Source organism: Ammospiza caudacuta, chromosome 4 (genome assembly GCF_027887145.1).
Source record: "Ammospiza caudacuta isolate bAmmCau1 chromosome 4, bAmmCau1.pri, whole genome shotgun sequence".
In the NCBI taxonomy this organism is placed as follows: domain Eukaryota; kingdom Metazoa; phylum Chordata; class Aves; order Passeriformes; family Passerellidae; genus Ammospiza; species Ammospiza caudacuta.
Genome location: NC_080596.1, coordinates 15,368,250 through 15,388,658, shown reverse-complemented (window position 1 = coordinate 15,388,658; position 20,409 = coordinate 15,368,250). Strand labels below are relative to the sequence as shown.

The following is a 20,409-nucleotide window of genomic DNA, read 5'->3' as shown; positions in this document are numbered from 1 at the left end:
TGGAAGCCAAAATGCGAGCAGTAATTTTAACCTTCAACAATTACACTGGCTTGTAGGAGAGTGCTCACATTTTACATCTACAAGCTGAATGACTTGAGGAAAATAATTTACTAGATATGAAGAGTTAAGGTGAAAGGACTTTCTGCTGGCCTGCAAACAACATCTAATAGCTAATCCTTTCACAAAAAGTCATGAACAATATAGACTGGATATGCTTTTTTGTCCATACATTGCATTGAAGATGTAAGTAGCTACTGATGTTACGCAGTAAGAACAAAGCCAGATTAAAAAAAAAAAAAAGCCCCAGAGTTTTATGTGCTGTCAAATGATAAATGACTGGCAAGAAGGAAAACTTGAGGGGGAAGAACTGGTAATTTTATACTTTCAGCATATTTCTGTCATCTACAAAAAAAAAAAAACTGAACATTTTAAAAAGGTAAGATTTTCAAAAAACTTTTGTATGTCTGTGCACAAAATCTAACTCAAAAGCATGAGTTTTTAAGAGAGAAAGCAATATTATCCTTTCTCCAGCCTACAGCAGGAAAGCTGATGACTACTGACAGAAATCATCACACATGAAAATGTGACGCCACTATTTCTTTCCGTAGATATAACAAATACAAAGGTTATCTGACATGTAGTCTAATTTGAGCTGGAATTTAGAGATGAGTGAATAATAATAAAAATTCTACAGTAATCAAGTAATGACATGTGCAATTACCTCAAGGCAGTAGGTGATAGCATTAACATAAGGGGACGAATGTGGTGACCCCTGAGATATAGACACAGCTCTCATGTCTGGTGCTAAGGAACTGGGCTTCTCAGGGCCTCTGAAGCAGATTTGGCCCTTTCATGTAGACATTTGTCTATAATTGCAAACACTTCACATACGAGTTCAGAGATGTTGGCACACCTTATTGAGGACATAGGCGATTGATTCTGATTTACTATAAAATAGGGTCTGTTCTTCGTGCCAGGTAACATTCTCTGTCATACATTAAGTGCCATGCTTGATGCAGCAACTTGCTACACACAAATGGAATAATTTATGGATCAGGGATTCCCACAGTGCACTGGATGCTGCCATTCTTTCAAACATCCAGACATCTTCTATGGTACAACACACTGCCATGGAACAGATTTAGGGAGTAAGAAGTACAGACAACTTTGGGGACACCTTTGATTCAAGTAAACTGGATATGAGACAGATATATGTGCAGATATATGCCAAATTTTTTTGTAGAGGAATGGAGGCCTAAATCACAAGTACTTTATCACTTGTGCTTGCTAGACAATTCAGGAACATTTCAAATTACAATCTTAGGCTGACATATGATGCAAATATCATCTACAAAGAAGTTCATGGGACAGCCTTGATTTTTATGAGAGTACATCACATCCCACAAGTTTAGTTTAAAGCTTTGTGACTGTTCTGAACTAGTTTGTGTCTCCTGGACTCCTGAAACTTTGCAATGGACTAAGTTGACCTAATGTTGCAACTTATCCAAAATGTGTTAATTTATGAGGAAGGTGTCTTGTCATAGAATGACATAAAATCATGAGAGGACATGCCTTCATCACACATCAACACAACATGCCATGAAACTACAGTGAGATGAAGCTATTCTCTGCAGTACAACAAATATGATTCTCTCTAGTGAAAAACCAAAGAGAAAAACTGTGAGTTATGTCAACTGTAGTGACACAACAGCCTGTAACACGAATCCCTTGGAGTCAGGCCAAAACAAACAACTAGCAGAGACAAGATCACACACTCAGAGATGTAAGAGTGGCAAGCGGGTACTGCTCAGAGCTCTTCTCAGAAACAAACGTTCTTTGCATGCATTTTTTTGGTGTTAATTTTTTTGCCATTGATACAGCACTAAGGCCAAGTAAAGTAACTCTGAATATTACACACCATATAGTTTAACTGCTTACTGCCCTTCTTTATTATTTCCTCTTTTCAAAACCATGCCTCTTTAACACGCCAATGCGTCTTTAACATGAACTGCCAACTTTTGCAAACAAGAGAGTAAAGAGTAGAACGGCAGCCCTCTGAAAACTCGGCCAAGTCTGGAACAAAAGCAGCTATTTAAACAGTGAACATTGAAAAGTCTGTTAAATAATCTGATTTGTGTAACCTGAGCCATGCTATGTGAGGTGTTTCCTCCCCACTAGCCAACCCTGACTGCCACAAGGGTGAAGAGAACAGGGTTCCTTAGAAATGTCAACCTCTGTTTATCATAGAGCTTTGTAAAGTTATTAAAATAACATTTCAACTACAGTGGCTGCCCTTAGAAGCTTGTCAAATGCTTCTGATAACTGAATAGGTACCTCAGTAGTCCCAGCATTCCAAGAATTTCCTACCATAAGCAGCAGGAAACACAAGTTAATGCTCAGGCACTGCAGCATCTAATGCCACGCTGGCAATCTTACATGAAGCACATGCTGTGGTGTCCCTAACCAGCATATTCAGCCTTAAGAAAGCAAACTGTACTTATCAGTTGGGATATTCCCTCAACAGCAGAGTTCCTGAAGTCTGCTAAAGGCCTGAATTCCCGCCTTATGTACCCTAGATCTCCCCCTTTCCCTGGCTCCAGTGGCCTTCCAGCACCAACAGCACCACAGTCTTCCCATTGTGCCTGCTGGGGCAGCACAGAGTAGGGTTGTAAGGTCAGGGTGCACGAACCCTTCCTTTCCCACACAAATCCTTCCCTCCACCAGAATTATAGCTTGGAGAAATAACTCATTATTATTGTTCCCTATCCTCTTTCTGTTGACTTGGGCTATTTAAATTTAAAAAGAAAAAAGTTTTTGGAGAGGCAAACAAAAGTGTAAATATCTACATCTCATGTGTTTTGGAACCCATAATGTTTTCAGAGGAGGAAATTGCAATGATGGACAGGTCATGAGAATATTTTGGTGAAAAGATGCATATAGATGGTTCCATCAGAGTTGATGACAATTCTGCCACCACTACTAGTAAGCTCAGGCTTCCACACTGATCATTTACAATTGAGGGATGAACAATATCTAAGTGAATATCTACTATCTTTTCACTTTTTACCATTTTGCTTACTTGTTCTCCATTAACACACTGCTATGGTAAAGTAAACATACGGCTTGAGTAATTAACCCCATTGAGTAGCTTTAGACTGATTTTGTATGTGCTCCCCAGATATCCTCTTGGAGCTGTTAGCATGGAGCTGACCTCCTCTGTGACGTCTGTACAGCTCCAGGAGCTTCTTGTTCATAATTAAAAGTGACAGTGTTCCTTTTGGTTAAAATTAACAGAGGTGAAACTTAACAGAAACTGCCTACTCAAGGAGTCACACCACTCTCCATTATCAGATTCTAAATTATTAACTTGCCTTAGTTTTATCATGATTAATTATTAAAATTCAGCTCCTTGTCAACATATTCATCATAGAACTGATAGATTAGCAGTGTCTCCTGCTATATTGGCTGTGCTCTAAACAGTGACCTTTCAGCAGTATTTCATGTCTCAGAAGGATTGTTGCAGTGGCACATTTTACTCAGGATAATAAAAGGAGCAGAAGAAGAAACAATAACCACTACGCTAGAAATTAAAGGCAAATCCCTTTTATCTCAAGCATCCAACTGAGTTAACGGGGGAAAACAAGAATCAAAGCCAGCTGACCTGCATTCTGCAGTAGGAGCAAGAGGGGGTTTCTACTATTTATTTTTTATTATAATTTTTTATTAATTGCCTCAGTAGTCTTCCCTTAAGATTCAAGATTTAGAGGGATTGAATTGCAGCAAGGTTTGCCTCCAGTCGAGAGACTATAACTGAAACTATTCACTTTCAGTGTGGCATTCTTGGCAAAACCAAAATACTTTGTTATTTCAGGAATTATTTCTTTTATTTTAAATAGCAATAACTACAATTCTTTGCAGTGTCCTGCATATTTAACACTCATTGGAAAAGTCAGCTGAATACCACAGATTGTAATCAACATCTTTCACAGATGCCAGGATTTTTTCTTTCCCTTTGAATGCTCAGAGCTTTGCATGTCATTAGTCCATTAGCACAAAGTTAAAGAATGCCAATCAATGTCATTTAAAGCTGTAGGTCATCTCAGGTTTTCATAAACAATCTTAAGGCTAATGACAGCTACCTACCCTTCTGCTCTCCATTTCATCTTCAGCTTTCTTTGAAACATTAGATTTGGCATTTACAAAGAAATAAACCCTCTGCAGGTGCTGCTTTTTAGCCATGAAAAAATAGAAATTATGTTCCCAAAAAATCACTATGAGACTTAAGGAAAAGGCAGGATATTGTGACCTAGCTTTATTCTTGCACTTTCTAATATCCTTCAGTTTACTAGAATGATTTGAAAGAAGCCTTGCCAAAAAAAGCTGTTACTGTTTGGCTTTAAAGACGCTTTATTCAAATGTTTGAAAAAGTCTTGAGCTCAAGTTACATGACCTGGCAACAGTAAATTCAGGTCTGAGCTCCGGTCAGACCCCCTGCCCAGCCTTAGGGATATCACTTAATCTCTCAAAATGTCTCCATTTCTCCCTCTAAATGAAAACAAACCAATTGCCTGATATTTTTCCCCCTTTTTTTTCCTCAAGATTGCACAGTGGTGTAGATCTTTACAGCAAACTTGCAGGGAGTTAAATATCTCTTGTGTGTCTTCCATCAACTTACTGATTTCTGCCTACCTACAGGGAAAGACCCTTTTGGGAAATAAAACTGCTGAAATCTGAAGCCCAAATTTCCATGAGCAATGAAAAGGTTGTTTGCAAAATCTGCTGTCATCCTTGCACTGTCAGGGAAAGCATTTCACTTCCCAGTCTATCAGAAGTCAGGTAGCTGTGTGGGAATGCCAGCAAAAGGATGGACGGACTCCCTTATGGAAACGTGGGTGCAGAGCATCGTGACAGTGGGAACAGTCAGACAGCCAGGGCCAGGGTGAGCCAAAAAAAGCTGTGCTGCATGGAAAGAAGGAATGAGAAGGGGAAACTTTGCATCCCCTTCATTTCTGCTCAGCCATCAATGCAATTCTTCATCACCACTGCTTTTATTAAAAGGTAAGGTGCTATTATCAGACATGGTGAGACCCAGGAGTTGAGTTCCATGCTCAGGAGTAACTCTTGACCAACAAAGCACTGCAGTGACCCCTGGTAACTGCTTCCCCAACCCAGAAATGTGAACTCAGAAATTGTCCTTGGCAAGATCAGTGGGAGGTACAAGGACTCCCTTTAGCACTGAGTCTGAAGGGCCATGCAAGGACACTGGGCTTCATTGCAAGGAGTCATTGTTGTTCTCAGCTTTGGCAATGAAAAGATCCTCAGAGAAGGGAGGAACAGAAAAACAAGCACCAATCTGACAGATTGGAGACTCAACTCTGTTATGGCCAAGCACCTAAACCAATGGGTGCTGGTTACTCCTGAGCAATTAATTTTTCTGTTAATAATTACAGCTTTGTAGTTATAAATGTCATCTTTAACAGGTTTGTAGTTTCTAGCCCTATTAAAGGCTCTCATCCCATCTTTACAACAGAAGAATTTCCCTGTTGGTTTCATTTTTACTTCCAGAAAAGTCCTTCAAAAACGATAAAGGAAAGAGAGCAAAACCTGAACCACTCTTCACTCTTGCTGTGAAGAGTGATGTTCCCTCCCAGAGCCTTTTCGTCAACATGTGTTACCTGCATCCAGCCTTTCAGTGTTCATACCATCCAGTAGATTGCCCACTTCCTCAAGGCCTTACTCTATAACAGCTTTCTGCTGGATCACTTATCTTTACCAGAATAAGTGAATCCAGTAAATGCCATTCTCTTTTCTAACACACATCAACTCCCCTGCTAATTTTAACTATAGAAATATTTCTTAAATATCATGGATTTGCTCTAATGTCCCTGTCATGCCACCAAGCCACCCCAAGTAAAATAAATGCTGTTCATGAAGCTACTCCAGATGAGTCAGCAGGGAAAGGAAACATGCTGCTGTGCAGACTGAGCATGCACTAGGTTCAAACTGGGTTTGCAAGCAAGGTGACTGCCAGGGTTTTTTTAATTATTTTGTTTTTCTTTTGTCTTTTTTTCTCATTCTGGCCCTCTTCCCTCCAGTACAAGGAATAATTTTAAATTATCTTGCACCAAAAAAACAGAAATCTCAAAGGCTCCCAGGCCCTCTTCAGTCTCCAATGGACTCACTCAGACCTCAATCCCAGTTCATGCCTTTTAGAGCTTCTCCATAAACCCTTTTCTCAGTGTTAGTGAAGGGTTAAGGGTGGCTCTTTAGGAGGACCACCCTGCAGTACTAGAGCTGAAGAGTACTGACAGGCAAGAGAGAAGGCAGCTGATGGCAAATGGTTGCCATTGAAAATCCCCCCTCATTGTTCCAATTGCCAAATTACCTGGCATTCACCATTAACCTAGGTTACAATAGCCTCCACACAGCCTGGGCAGCAGTGCAGATATTTATCAGCAGAAACACCAATTGTCAACCTGCTCCATCCTCCTCCCCAGCTGTCCATGCTGCCCTGCACTCCACAGACAGCGGCTCCCTGATAATCGGAATCAAGCGCTGACATTGGGAACCTTTTCATTACTCGCAGTGTATTGCTGGCTTGTAAAATATAGATTAAGCACAGAGTCACGCTGTGCCCTACATCAGGCTACTGTTGTTACATGTTTATTAAGGAAGTGATTTAAAAGGGAGATCATGCAGCGAATTACCAATCCTGCACAACCTACTAAAAAGTGGGTGATGAAACAACATAATCATCATACATCAACTTCCCATTACCTGATTTAGGGTAATTTGTATTCTCTGCTTCTGTGCAAACAGAATGTCACTTACTGCACTGCCAAACTTTATTTTAAGAGTTAAAAGGTGGGTTCATTATTCATAATGCTAACAATTGGGAGTAACTAAAATGTTCCATATGCCAGAAATCAAAACCTGTTAGAATGGAATTGGTTACAGGAGATTTAAACCAAATTAAAGCTCTGACAACATTAGTTTTAGAATGGGAAAGCATAAGAAAGAAGAGTTGCACAAAGACTAATTCAATGCATCTGCTCCTGCAGACTGTTTTTGTGTTTCAAACACATATTGAAAGATAGAAAAGTTAATTATTTCTCTGGGCTAGGACACCACGTGTGTGAGATGATGAGCAAGTGAGATGGCAAGCACATGCTGGTGTGTGCACCAGAGAAAGTCACATGGCCCTGCCTTTGTCCTCTTCCCTCAGCTGGGGTAGGACACCTGCCAACACCCATAGGTAACTATCACCCAGGGCTCTTGTGGTTCTCCAATTCCAGACCTCCGGTCAGGAAGTGTTTTGAAGACCAGTAAACCACTCAGCCCTGGTCTCCTCTTCATAAATAATTCCTCACGGCCACTGAGGAAGACTAGAGCTGGCTTTCAGCTTCATTATGGTTACTTGAGAGTACTCTCTGGTCTGGCATCTTCACAGACAGCTTATTCCTCTGTGGGAAATCCTAGTGGGCTATGGGGAGTGGTGAAAGAGAGCCGTCAGCAGTGACTACTTGCCTAGCTGGAAGCCACACTCCTGTGCACTTTCCATGCAATCAATCATGAAGGAAAGGTCAACAGACAGCTTTCAAATAACCGATCCATTTAACTACTGACATTGATCTGGGCCAGAGAAGTGGAGTTGGTGTGAGGGGAGGGGGAAGGCAGAGTTCAGTGGTCAATCAGTGGAAATCTAAGCCCCTTTCAGTCTAATGGGAAGCCTAAATGCAGTCCTAAGCTTTCTGCTTTAAATCTCACAGCAATTTGCTTAAGGCACTATGGGACGTTTACATGCTTGTCTTATAAAGTAAGCAAAGAAAATTCCTGCATAAAATTAAATAGGTAAACCAGAGGAGATCCATATTTCACTGAATAATGCAGTGCTGCTCCAGTAAGTGTAATGGGTGGGATAGAGAAATAACAGGGAGAATCCCTGGCATGGGTCCCAGGGCCAACAAAACTCCAGCTGTTTTGCTTTGGCTTTGGTTAGAAAGATGTTCTTCCTCCCATCCTAAGCATACCCTCCAGTGCAACCCCAGGCAAACTGTCACCAGCCTTTATGGAGAACAATTAATTACCTTCCAGCCAAAAAAAAAAAAAAAAAAAACCAAAAAAAACACAACCCAAACGAACAAAAAAAAAAACAAACAAAAAAAACAACCCTACCTCACAATTGCCATACTAGACCTTTCCAACCCTGAACCCTCTTGTGAAGAGCCAGTACCTTGCAATAAATCTCACAGGAACAGCGTAGAGCAATACATAGCTGACAAATCACTGCCCAGGCTCAGTTCCAGATAACTCTGGTCCATATTCTGTCAGTAGAACCCTACAGCCACCAAACAGTATGTGCAGGGTAGATTTAACTCTCACTGCATGGATGCCACAGAGCACAATGTAAGTGTCTGCCCAGGAGAGAGAGAAGGCAGGTTTGCTGTTCTCACTTCAGGCCATTGTGGCAGAAGGATGGCTAGCCCTGGATCCCAAGCTGTGCTCCCAGACCTCTTTCCACATCACTTCACATGGACCACACCATCTGCAATAAGGATATGTGCATTCCACTAGCACCTACAGCCACTTGAATGGGCCTTTTAGTGACAATACACTGAAAGTTATCTAAACCAGGACCTCAGTAGCTGAATTCAGTCTTTTACCAGATCAAGCACTTCATCCCGCTGTACTTCAAATCCCCATCAATAAAGAGAAAGAACTATCTCTTGTGGGCATGTAGTAGGATAAATATATGTATTATGATATGCTCAGTGATAAGGATAATGAAGCATAAAAGACAGACAGCCTGACCAAGAGAACTGAAATCAGTGGAAGGATTCCCTCTGTATTAATTGGGCTTTGACTGTAGTCTCCATTTAAAGGGAACAAGGCACACAAGGATTTCTTGGTTCCTAAGCTGGAGGTACAGAACAATTCTCTGAATCCCATAAGAGCTATTTCTCAATCAAGTGTGGTAAGAAAAGAATCTCTGCATGAGACTCTGCTACAGAAAAAATATGACATGAAATCCTGCATGTGTTTATGTATGTGTGTCAGGGGAAATGATATTAAATACAAGGGAAAAAATAGAATTAGATATCAAAAACAGGATTAAACCATAAAAATCCATCCAGTATGGAGAATCCAGTTTGTAAGATAATCTTTCCTATAAAAGGCAGAATATTAAAGTAAATAACTCAGAAAAACCCAGGAGAATCTGAGCTTTCAGTAACCAGCCAGATGGAGAATGCAATATAGGCAAGCGCACTGCATGCCGCATTTCATATATCTAAGAAAAAAATAAAAAGCAAGCTATTTTTGGGGAACATTATTGCTCCTCATGGTTCCCTCAATTATTTCTTCGTTCTGCTCTTTCCCATGTGCATTGCCATATTAGTAGAGTCAGCCATTTGCACTGAAAAGTACAATTTTGTTGTGGCATTAATCACACAGTTCCTGCCCTCTCCATGGCATAGAGAAGTCTCAGCTCCCCGCTCTAACTCTCTACCACACTGCACTCTGTAAATACATTTCTTGCACTGAGCAAGGAAGCCAACCCAAAGGTACACATCAGTCTGAACAGGCTTCTCAGCTTTCATTTTGTCCAAACAGAGGGGTCTGTTAGTCTGTCCTTTTCCAGGGGAGTCTATGCAGACAGGCTGGGAATGCCGATGGATCCTTTAAGGGAAAAGCCAGCAGTCACGACAGACCACAAGCCACAGCACCGAGAGAGAAAATCTCTTTCTCCTGCCCCATTCCACAGAACTCTTGCTGCCTCCACCCAACTGGCACTCCACTGATTTACCAATCCCCTGCACTTCCAAAAGTCCAAAGGAGTACATGTCCTGAAAAATGAACTCCATTAACATTCAAAACAGTCCCCAGCTTTACTGTCTTGGTCTTTCAAGAAAGAGCACAAGGACCTAGGTTTTGGGCAGCACTAAGATGTGCCATAGTATGTTGCCACTCCTCACAAGTACGCAAGTAATAAACAATGGATTAGAGATACTAAATTTCTGTGCTATTTAAAAAATTATTTATTCTATTTTATTTAAATTTTCTCTGCTTTGATTATCTATGATGAAAATATAACCTTTTGTGGTAAATAGGTTCTGAAGCTTAATTAAGCCTACAGGCTGGAGTAATACAGAGTAAAATTGTTAAAGGAAATAATTCCAGAGGATTCTCAACTCCACAGTACAAACTGTCTAACACCCAATTAAAGGCAGACATAGGGCAAACTAAACAGGAAAATGGTACCTCAGAAAAAAAAAAAGCCAGCAAATTCTGGCATATTAATTTAAAGGAACTCTGTTTTCTAAACACCCATAAGGATCTAGACTTGGTATCTAAACGTCTTTGAAGATTGCAGTCCTACCTATGTCCAGCCAGCTTGCAACCACCTATCTCTGAACAAATCCCACTAAAATCAGTGGTTTAATTCTGGATCTCCTTCTATCTTGTGTTAATTATTTACATGTGTAGAGCCAGTGTGAGCTGATCTTGAGCATCACAGCACAAGTGCCTGCAGAAACTCCCACCTGATCTATTACTTGACTGAGACAAGAATCATTCAGCTCCAGCAGGAAATCTAATCATCAGCTTTTACCTAATGATAATATCTGCTACATTATCCCACAGGGACAGAATTCTGTTTGGGGTTGCTTCTTTTAGGCTGACATGTCACAGTCAAGGAAGAACATGGACACAGGGAGGCTGGTATAGGAATACAACAGGAAACAGTAGGTTAAACATGTTCAGAAAAAACAAATAACCATATAGGCACATATTTTACTGAAATAGACCCATGTTTCTCTAAAAACTGTTTAAAAGAAAAAGCACGATTGTTTAATGAGAAATGTGAAATCAAGATTTAGTGATCCCCAGCTCTTCAGCTGGATAAGCAACAACTTGCCCTTATTTTGATTAAGGAGAGCTATTACATGTTTTTCCTGAAGCTATTATTCTGCTAGGAGCATGCTGTAATTTGCAAGTTCCTTCAAAAATCTTCCTTTAATGAAATGAATAGGAAATTAATGCTACCAGGCAGAAAGCTTTTAGCTAATAGTTTCTCACACTTCTCTCTGAGATATTGGAAAGCAATTTTCATTTACCAGCTATCTAAAGGTGCAAACAACCTGAAGTTCCACTGACAGCACTTTGATCCTCTTGTCTGCAGTTGTCAGGCATCTTTGGTATGGGGACAGTACACAGCAACTGTGAAGTCTCCTGCCCAGAAACACTGACACACAGTATGAGCCTGGACCCAAAGTGACAAAAATTTCAGAAAACAGCTTTCCACTTAAGGCAAAATGGGTCTAAGACATATTCCTATTCCAAATATGATCAAGACAAGTTGGGTTTAAAATTCCCTCTGGCTCCTATGCATTGAGGGAGATGTTAGATACAATCATGGTAAAACCAAAATACAGATTAATCACAGAACAGTGCAAGGAAGGGTCTAACCAGACTGAAACCCAGGACAGCACGCAGTTTGCACAGAAACAGAAAGAGAAATTATGTCTTTACATTGGTCTGAAGCAATGCCATGGGAAAAAGGGCAAGACTAATGTAAAGACTGAGACAAGAAGTGATAAACCCATCCCTAATCAGCCTTAGGAGCAATTAACTAACCTGTGCTACTCTCATCTGGTTCTATTATTCAGAAGAGGTAAAAGTCCTCAGCTTGCCAAAGGACTTGAGAAGCCCTAAAAACACTCACATGTCTAGGGGGTGGGCTAGTGAGTGGGGTCTCATGGCCATGGGAAAATACCAGTTAGTACCAGGATCCTAAAATTTCATCTTTGAATGGCAGCTGTAGAGATGGCATTGAGAGAGTGAGGCAACCATCAAGAATGAGATGAGGCCCTAAAGCAGAGGTGTACCAGTGATTCAGGGATGCAACACTTGCTGCTGTTGAATCAGCACTACCACACCACAGAGCCACATCACCACATCTGCTGCCTTTTCCTTCCATGGGAGTGTGGGATACAAGCTGGCAGGCACACTCTGGACCCAGTGCTTTCCTCACACTTATGTCATACTAACAGAGCCCCTGCAAGCCTGAAAATACCACAAGTGGTGTCAGTGCTGTCCCTTTCTATCCAATAAATGGCGGTGCAGAAGGAAGGACATGGTCAGCTGAACACCCATCGATGCAAACAGGCACTGGTGCTCAGGCATGCCCAGTAACAACAACCCTGCAGACTGAGATGGAGAAAAAAAAGCCATGTTCCTCCCACTAGGAAGAGTTAGGTTGGGAAGGACACAGGGAGTACTCTGTGCTTCACTCCTGTTAATTCTTCTCTCAGGAGCCCTGCTTTGAAGCACTTTTGAATTACATGCCTGACACTGACTTTGAACAAGCTCTCAAAGTGATTCATGTCCCCTTAACTGACTTTTTATTTGGAAATACATTATTATATGGCCTTCTAGAGAGATGGAGTTGTCAACCACATGAACGACAACCCATGGCAGAAGACCAGCTCACAAACTCCCCTCTTTCTCACTGTCACTTGCAGGAACCTTAAAACTGAAAGAAATGCAAATCATTAATCATTGCTTGCACATCATCTTAGTTAGAGCAGATGCAGGAATAAATAGACAATTGATGATCTTTCTTCACTAGGAAACAGGCAAATTATTTTAAACGAGATGAGATACTAAATTCTATCATGTCTGGGCACAGCTCAAAACCAGGACTAGCTTTTCCCAGCTTAAATCTCTCTACAACTTCTCAAATGTGGTATTTGCTGTCAATCTCTAAAGAGGACAATCTTAAAAGGCAACAGTTTCCTACACTATGTTATCCATTATTAACTTTTTAATTATATTAGTAAACAATTGATCACTGACCTCAAATATTAGCTTGACTTTTTGGTTAAGAAGCCTGAAATTTCTGAGACCTAAGAGAGGATGGAAAGATCATGTGTGAAATTTAATCACAAAATAAGGAGAGTTCTGATGCAGAGCAGCAGACAGGCTGCACACATCATTGTTAGGGTACCCACAGACCAGCTATCACACTTAGGGGATTGTTTCACATCAAGGAAAAGAAAAGGCACAGGGGCAAAGACCAGGCCTCGGGCCTTGGATCTCTGTGCTCAGAGCCATAATTAGGGGAACTCAGGTCATGCTTCCTTTCTTTTTTGCTATCACTTTGGACCAAAGGATCCTCCTTCTGTTCTTCATTTCTGCACACTTCACAGAGGAGACCCCAGGGGGCAGGGGATGGTTTCTTACAAAGCAGCCTTATCTCTGCGATCAGAGCTGGCTCCTGCAAGAGGTCGGGCTTGCAGGGAGAGGAAGGACTGGAAGCGGGACTCCTTGGCAGTGCTCAGATCATTATAGCTCCCACTTAAAGACACCTCACACTTTTCCCAAAACTGGGAGGAAAAAAAATCAAGCATCCTGACCAGCTCTTGGAAAGGCAGGGTCCATTCCCAATTAATTCCACACATCACAAGATGTGCTAAATTTCAGGTGCAGGTGGTCCACCCCTCACCTGGGCAGTCTCACTGAGGCCAGCAGAGCCAGTCTCTTGGGGCAGGGAGGACACTCATTGACTTCAGAGGGAAGGACAGACCTGCTTGCTGCACAAGACCCGCTTGCCCTGCTCCTTTATTTTTCAAAAGTACCCAGATAATTTGGAATTTAAATGCAAAAACATCCTTATAGATGTGTACAAACTCATCACCCAAGAAAAGGTTACTATACTCACAAAATCCAGTCTCTCTCTCTCCCTCTCCTTACTTGCATCTGTTTCTGTGTTTTCAGAACTTCCTCCCTGTTCACAATAAACAAGTCACCCTCTTTGTCTCTCTGCAACTCACATATTGCTTTTAATAGCCTTGCTTGACAACTTATTCCATATGTTTGCTTCCCTCTGAGTAATAGTTCTGCCTGAATTTCCTTTCAGTTCTAATTTCCTAATAATTAGATTGACTGCATAGCTTACTCTTTAAAAAAGCCCCAAAACTTAAACCAACAAGCAATACAACATACACACAAAGCACCATGAGAATAGATTACTAGTGGTCTACTTTATTATCATCATTTTCAGCCTCTGTTCTGTTAATATTCTTGTCAGAGAAAAGCAGAGAAAAAAAGGAGAATAGGTCTCTGGCCATCTAAATGCTTGAGTGGAGGAAAACTGCTGTCCATTCTCAAAAAAAAAAAAAAAAAACCATGTAAATATGACCCTTTTATTATCCCTGAGGTCTAGCTTTGAGCCTTCAATAATAACATCAGTTCTTTGGGTCTATATTATTCCATCTTAATGATGAATAACTTCTGGCTCATTCTGAACAAAGAACATCACAGTCAAGATGTGGTCTAGTTAGCGTCGTTTAGTCTCTTTTTTATATCCACCTTTCTCATTATGATATTGCATCTTGCAGAAAATGGCACTTCTTTGGCATTTACCTCTTTTCCATGAAAGCTGTGGTTAAAACAGAAGAAGTTTATGAAGAATTTGGCCTGTAAGACCAAAATTCCACCAATTCTGTTTGTACTTGATTACAGTGGTAGACCCAAACAACCACAGCTAGAGCGAGTCCTTTAACCCCATAATTTACAAGAATGTTCCCAAGAACATCTCTGAAAACTAACTGTGCTACCTTTCCAAATTAGCCCCACACACACCCAGTGCTACATATAAGCCCAGGATCAAGTCTGCCATCTGTGTAATTCAGAACAGATGAAGGAGAGCCCAGAATTGCTCCTGTGGTTATCTTACCTAAGCTTCTTCTCCTAGGAGATGGGAAACCTCATCAGATGCTGAACTCACAGAACTCTCTTCAGACAAGAGTTTACAGCTTTAAGGAAAAAAAAAAAATACTTCTCTATCTTCTCTTTATTTCCCTCCTGTTCCTTGACAATACATAAGCCTAGAGGGAGTAGTAACTAGCCCAGGATTTTCTGGATCAAAATCCTATCTTTATGTATTGGAAAATTCATACAAACATTTATGCAAAAGAAAAATAAAAGCATGTATGACCCACACCCTCTTTTCTTCTTGTCAGTGCTGCCTCTCAATGGCTTGGGTAAAAGGGATTTTCCTTTTATTATTATTTTACCCTTCTTCAGACAAATTACACTTTTCAGATGTGATACTCTCCACCAAACTCTCCAAAACAATTTCCTACCAACTATTCCCCAGGAGACCCCCAACAATCAAAGCCCACAGTTGCTGTATTTCTTTTTTTCTTTTTTTTTTCCTCCTTTCTACTTTTTTTAAAAAGGAGAAAAATAACATTTTCCTCAGACGACTGAGTGCAATTTTTTCCTTTCAGGGTGGAAAACCAGTATACTCAGAAGGACAATCTTGTGAGCTTACCATTAAAAATTACCTAGCCCTCTCCACACTCCTGGAAAAGGTGTGAAAATGGGAAACATACAGGGCCAAGAAGTACTTCACTACCCACAAAAAGCATGAGTAAGCAATGATGGGCTCTAAGCAGCCAAAGAGAGCACAGCGGCCTTGGCATCAATACCAGCTTTAGTTCAGCCTTGAAAACTTTGTATGAAGTGGCTGGAAGGTTGTTCAGAATTGGGTTTTTTTCCTTTTCTCCACAGTGCCTGGATTACTTTCAGAAAATACACTCCTGGCACTAAATAGTTTGCCATAGCCTCACACTTACTGAAAAACAGAAGGAAAAGAGCTGCTGCACAAATCTGCCATCACACAACTCATCATTCCTCCACTTCTCCCGTTCTCAAGGCTGCACAGAACAGTTCCCACTTGTGCCTGACCACATTTCTATTGCTCCTAGCTGAAATGCATCTTTGCAAAGCTCACTTTATTAGCAGTGCTCCCAAAATGCCAGAGCACATGTGAAACATTGTCAGCCCCTTTGCCTTTTGAAATATGTCTTTGCACAGGGCATCTTTCAAAACAATAAATCCTGGATGCTTAATCAGAGGCAGGGTAAGAAAAAACAAGCTTCTCTCTCCATAGCCAGTGATAAGCAGGGGGGTTTATTTCTTCTTTGCTCAAACTTGCAGTAATGAACTTGAGTGTTTTAGAAGTAACATGAGACTAAGGTGTTGCCAAAAGTCAGAGATGAAGTTACTGAAATTTGACTCATAATCATTTGCTGGCCTCACGCCACCCCCGGCCAAGCGGCGCGAGTGATCAGCAGAGGCCTGGGGAGCACTGCAGCACCAGGCACAGGCAGGGGCTCGGGACACAAGAGGCCAATTCAGAGCAACTGGAAGGCATCCCAGAAAAACAAATGATGGAAATGTTTCAACCACCGAGCCAGAGCTTCACTAAGCCTCTCAAAGAGGGAGTTGGTACAGCCAGCTACCAGCAAGGATGATCAGTGAGCCATGGGGCTAGCACTAGCCCTGCCACCTGGGAGCCCTGCACTCCTCCTCTTCAGGCCATCTTCTGTGGCCATTTCAGCAAGCAGACCACATGCACGGCAGTGAAACATCAGGCTGTCCTGCAAGCCTCATCTGCTAGTATTTCATATTTTGGGTGTACTCCTGGGAAAGTGCTTACTCATTTCACTCCAGAGGAAGCGAGGCAGCCTCGCTGCCTCAAGAATAATTTATTGTCATTAATAATAATACACTGATATAGAACTTTTCATCCCAAAGGATGAAAAAAGCAATTTAGAATCTCCAAGCAATTTTCAGAGTGGAATAGTTTGTGCTTTAAGGCACACGCGGCAGTGACACTGGAAGTCCCTGGCTTGTCTGTGCCGGTTATGCGCACAGAGGAAGTCTGCCATGCCAACAGAATCAGCTGATGCCCTCCTTGGCAGCATAGGGGGAGGAAACAGTGGCAGTGGGTGAATTAAACATGGCACAGGGCGCAAAACCATCTACACTACTGCATTTAATGGGATGAAGACACTGGGGCCATGATAACCCTTTCTCTGGGCAAATGAAACAACCCTCCCTGCGTGAATTGGTGCAAAAAGGAGAGGTGATAGACCAAGTCATGGAATTTTCAGAAAAGAAAGCAGAGTAAAAGAAGACCAGAGAGATACCAGTGGTTTCTTCACTCATGCTTCCTTTGCTGCCCAAAGCTAAGATGTAGTGCTTGCTGGAAACCAGTAGTTAAAACACCAGTGTGCCCTTGATGCTTTCGCATCTCTCAGACTGGAAAAGAAAACAGACAGCAACAAGAACTACTCTTTGGTCACGATTTCCCACTGCCACCTGAGCGCCCAGCACAGCAAACTCTGACTTCAAAAAAATAAATTAGACAAAAATTGAGAAAATATAAAGCTGCACAAATATTAACAAGTTTGTGCAGTTAGGGTAAGGCATTTCTCATGTAGATCTGAATCTTCCTTCCTTTAGTACTTAATGCATAATCTGGAGAGATAAACACATAACTTCGGCTTAATAACCACCCAGAGAGAAGGGCAATGCGTTCCTCCAGGGAGCAGCAGTTGCAGACAGAATTTTGCTCCATAGGTCACTAATTCAAAGGCAGCCTACTTTACTAGGGATTCACATGTATTAGTATCTGCTGGTGCTGCTTGGTGGCTTGCAAGTAAAACAGTTTTTCAACCTCATATGAGTTCTTTGGATGTGCAAATCTCTAGATTACACAGATATTGTAAAATCTCCAACTGCAGACAGGAGGGGAAGGGTCAGTGTAGTGAAAGAGGTCTCCTTTCCCAGCTGGTCCAGCTGATCTGTCCAAATCTGGACTGGAAGGTGGGATTGCCATCCTCCTGGCATGACCCTCACACACCTCTTCTTCCAATCTCCCTCTGAGCCCTCTTTCCTTATGTTTTCATTTACCCAAACCTCTTTGTATTTCCACTTTTACAATTCAGATCTCCAGTCTTAAAAAGATCCAATAAATCAACCAACTCTGTTAGCACTTCCTATTGTGAACTACAGCTCTCCCTTCTCCACATCTCACCCCTCAGCTTGTTGGGAACACAGTTCATATAAAGGCAGAAATTAAAACAGTTGAAACAAAATTAGAGGATGAAGGCATGGACAAATCCCCATTGCTACTCAAGGCTGATAGATTTCTAAGCCTTGACTTTGGCTAAGAAGTGGTGCTAAAAATAGGTCTGAGTACAAAGCATTGCCAGTGCTTAGACTTCTATCACTGCTAGACTTGGGAATTTCTTTATGACTTTTCCCAATGAACAGAGAGCCTTATAAACACACTTCAGAAACCTTTGGGGTGGGAAAAAAAGAAAATAAGAGGGGTAAAATGGAGACCATAAAAAATATTTATGGAGCTGTGAATCTGTTTACCTGGAGTGTAGGTAAGAGAAACAAGTATGCCATGCATCAGGTTCTATTCTGGAATGAAAAATTCTGCTTTTCTTTGCATGCTATCCGGCTCACATTCATGAATTCTTTCATAAGACTACAATAAAACTTTCATTAAGCATTTGGGGATTTAAGGAATCATTTGTGTGTGCTAAAATCAACATTAACTTGTATTGTTCACTGGCAAGTCACTCTAATAGCATTATACAAAATGTTTTCAAGTGCACTGAATGAGTGATGATGGTATAAACCAGTTTGGGGGAAACTTTTATTGCAGTAAATGCAGGGTTGTTATTTTATTCTTAAACAGCCTTTACCAGCATCAAAGGGATGTAATTGATGCAATGATTTCAAATATTGATGGCTGCTGACATATGATTGTACAAACATGCAGAGAGAAATTAGGATAGGCCAGGCTATTACAGCTACAAATAAACTTTTAAGCAATTTAGGAGTACATTAAAGGGATGTAGAACACTGGGAGGACTGAGCAGCTGACTCCCATGGCTACTGCTGAATAGGCAGGGATAGACAGTGCAGCACAGCAAATGCACACTTGCTGCAGGCTGAGCAGGTCTGAAAAACCCACAGTCTCACCAGCCCCAAATCATCACAGTAAGACCTGTAAACCTGCATGGAACAGCCACAAACTCACAGGGAACTTTGGGATTTTGAGTACCAGCTTCCTTGGAGGCTGAGGGACTTTACCCTTGCCTTGCTGAGCCATGGGCCTGTGGTTTTCTCCCTGTACATGTCCCTAAAGCTCCTGAGCAGTGAGCCTTGCTCTGCTGTGAGTGCTCTGTGTGACATTTCACACGAGTCCAAGCTGGGGCTGCCTGCCATAGAAGAGGGACAGAAAGCGACATTTCCTCTGCCTCGTGGGCAGGGACGAACCAACTGCTTCCTTTAAGGATGCAAAGCCTTGAGCACATGGCAGTATTGCACCCAAAGCATAGAATCAATATGGTGCCAATGGGGAAATTCTATTTTCACTGCAGTAGGATGTAAATTACTTCTCAAATTTGTGCATGACTTCTTATTGCATAGCTGTCTATATAAATAAACCTTTGTAGATATATATGTATATGTAAATATATATAATATCACCAGTAACATCTGGAACAAGAAGAAGAAATGAGTGTCTTTATCTGAGGAGGGACTGACACATCACCCCTGCAACAGTTTCATCAGGAGCCATGCTAAGAACTCTCTTCTGTTTTTGAGTCTCCCCTCCTGGGCTAACCAGTCAGCAGGGATGCTGAGTGACCTCTACACAGTATTCTTCAATATTTTTCCTAATACAGTTCTTTATGCCTATGAAAACAGCTTATAGAAACTTTATTATTTTTTATGAAGTCACACTTTGAATGCTACGGAAATGTGCTTGGGTTTGTTGTTTCTTTTTTTCAAAGATTATTTCCAGGGCCTAGGATTTTTAGATTGGTTTATGGTATATGGTCCCAAGCTATGTATTATACATAAAATTAATGATATATATTTTCACTTTGTTTTTAAATCTAGGCTTCTCAGAGTTCTTCCTCAAAGGAATAAATAAAACTGGCTCTCCAAATTATTAACAAATAATATCTACTGCAGACAGATTTTCAAATTACTCTAAATTGCACGGCAACATTGATTTGAATGTGGTTACAGCAATTTACATCACTGCAAGACCTGACTGAAATGAATATTTCAGGCAGTTCAGCAGTACTGGTACAGGCTGTTCCCATTTGTATATTTAATATCTGAAGTTAAGTGTAAATTTGCAAATAATAAATGTGCTCATGACTATATCTATATGCACACACTTCTCTCAACACTTCTAACAAGCCTTGAAGAACAATAATGAACCAGGCTGAATATTCAAGCCAGTGTCTAAGAGCAGAGATCCTCCCACACTCACTCATAAATATAGTTGCTTCCAGGGAAAGCAAAGCCAGAGGGGTGGGAAGAAAGGGCAGATTGGGGGGGACCACACAGACCACTGTATATTTTGGGAGCATCATATTCTCCCACTGCAGAAGTTTTCTTGTGGTCCAGCACTGGCTGCAGTGGGAATAGGAAGGGTTGGCACTGAGACAACTGCCTTGGGTTAAATCATTCATTGCTCTCTGCTGAATATCAGGATGAAAAAGACAAATTTTTATACTGTAC

The 20,409-nt window shown here is 41.2% G+C and overlaps 1 protein-coding gene across 2 annotated transcripts in view; it reads right to left on the bottom strand.

Moving 5' to 3' along the window:
- The window catches only part of UNC5C (unc-5 netrin receptor C), a 243,332-nt gene that overhangs the window by 189,424 nt on the left and 33,499 nt on the right, over positions 1 to 20,409 (bottom strand). The gene's annotated exons all lie outside the window — the stretch shown is intronic.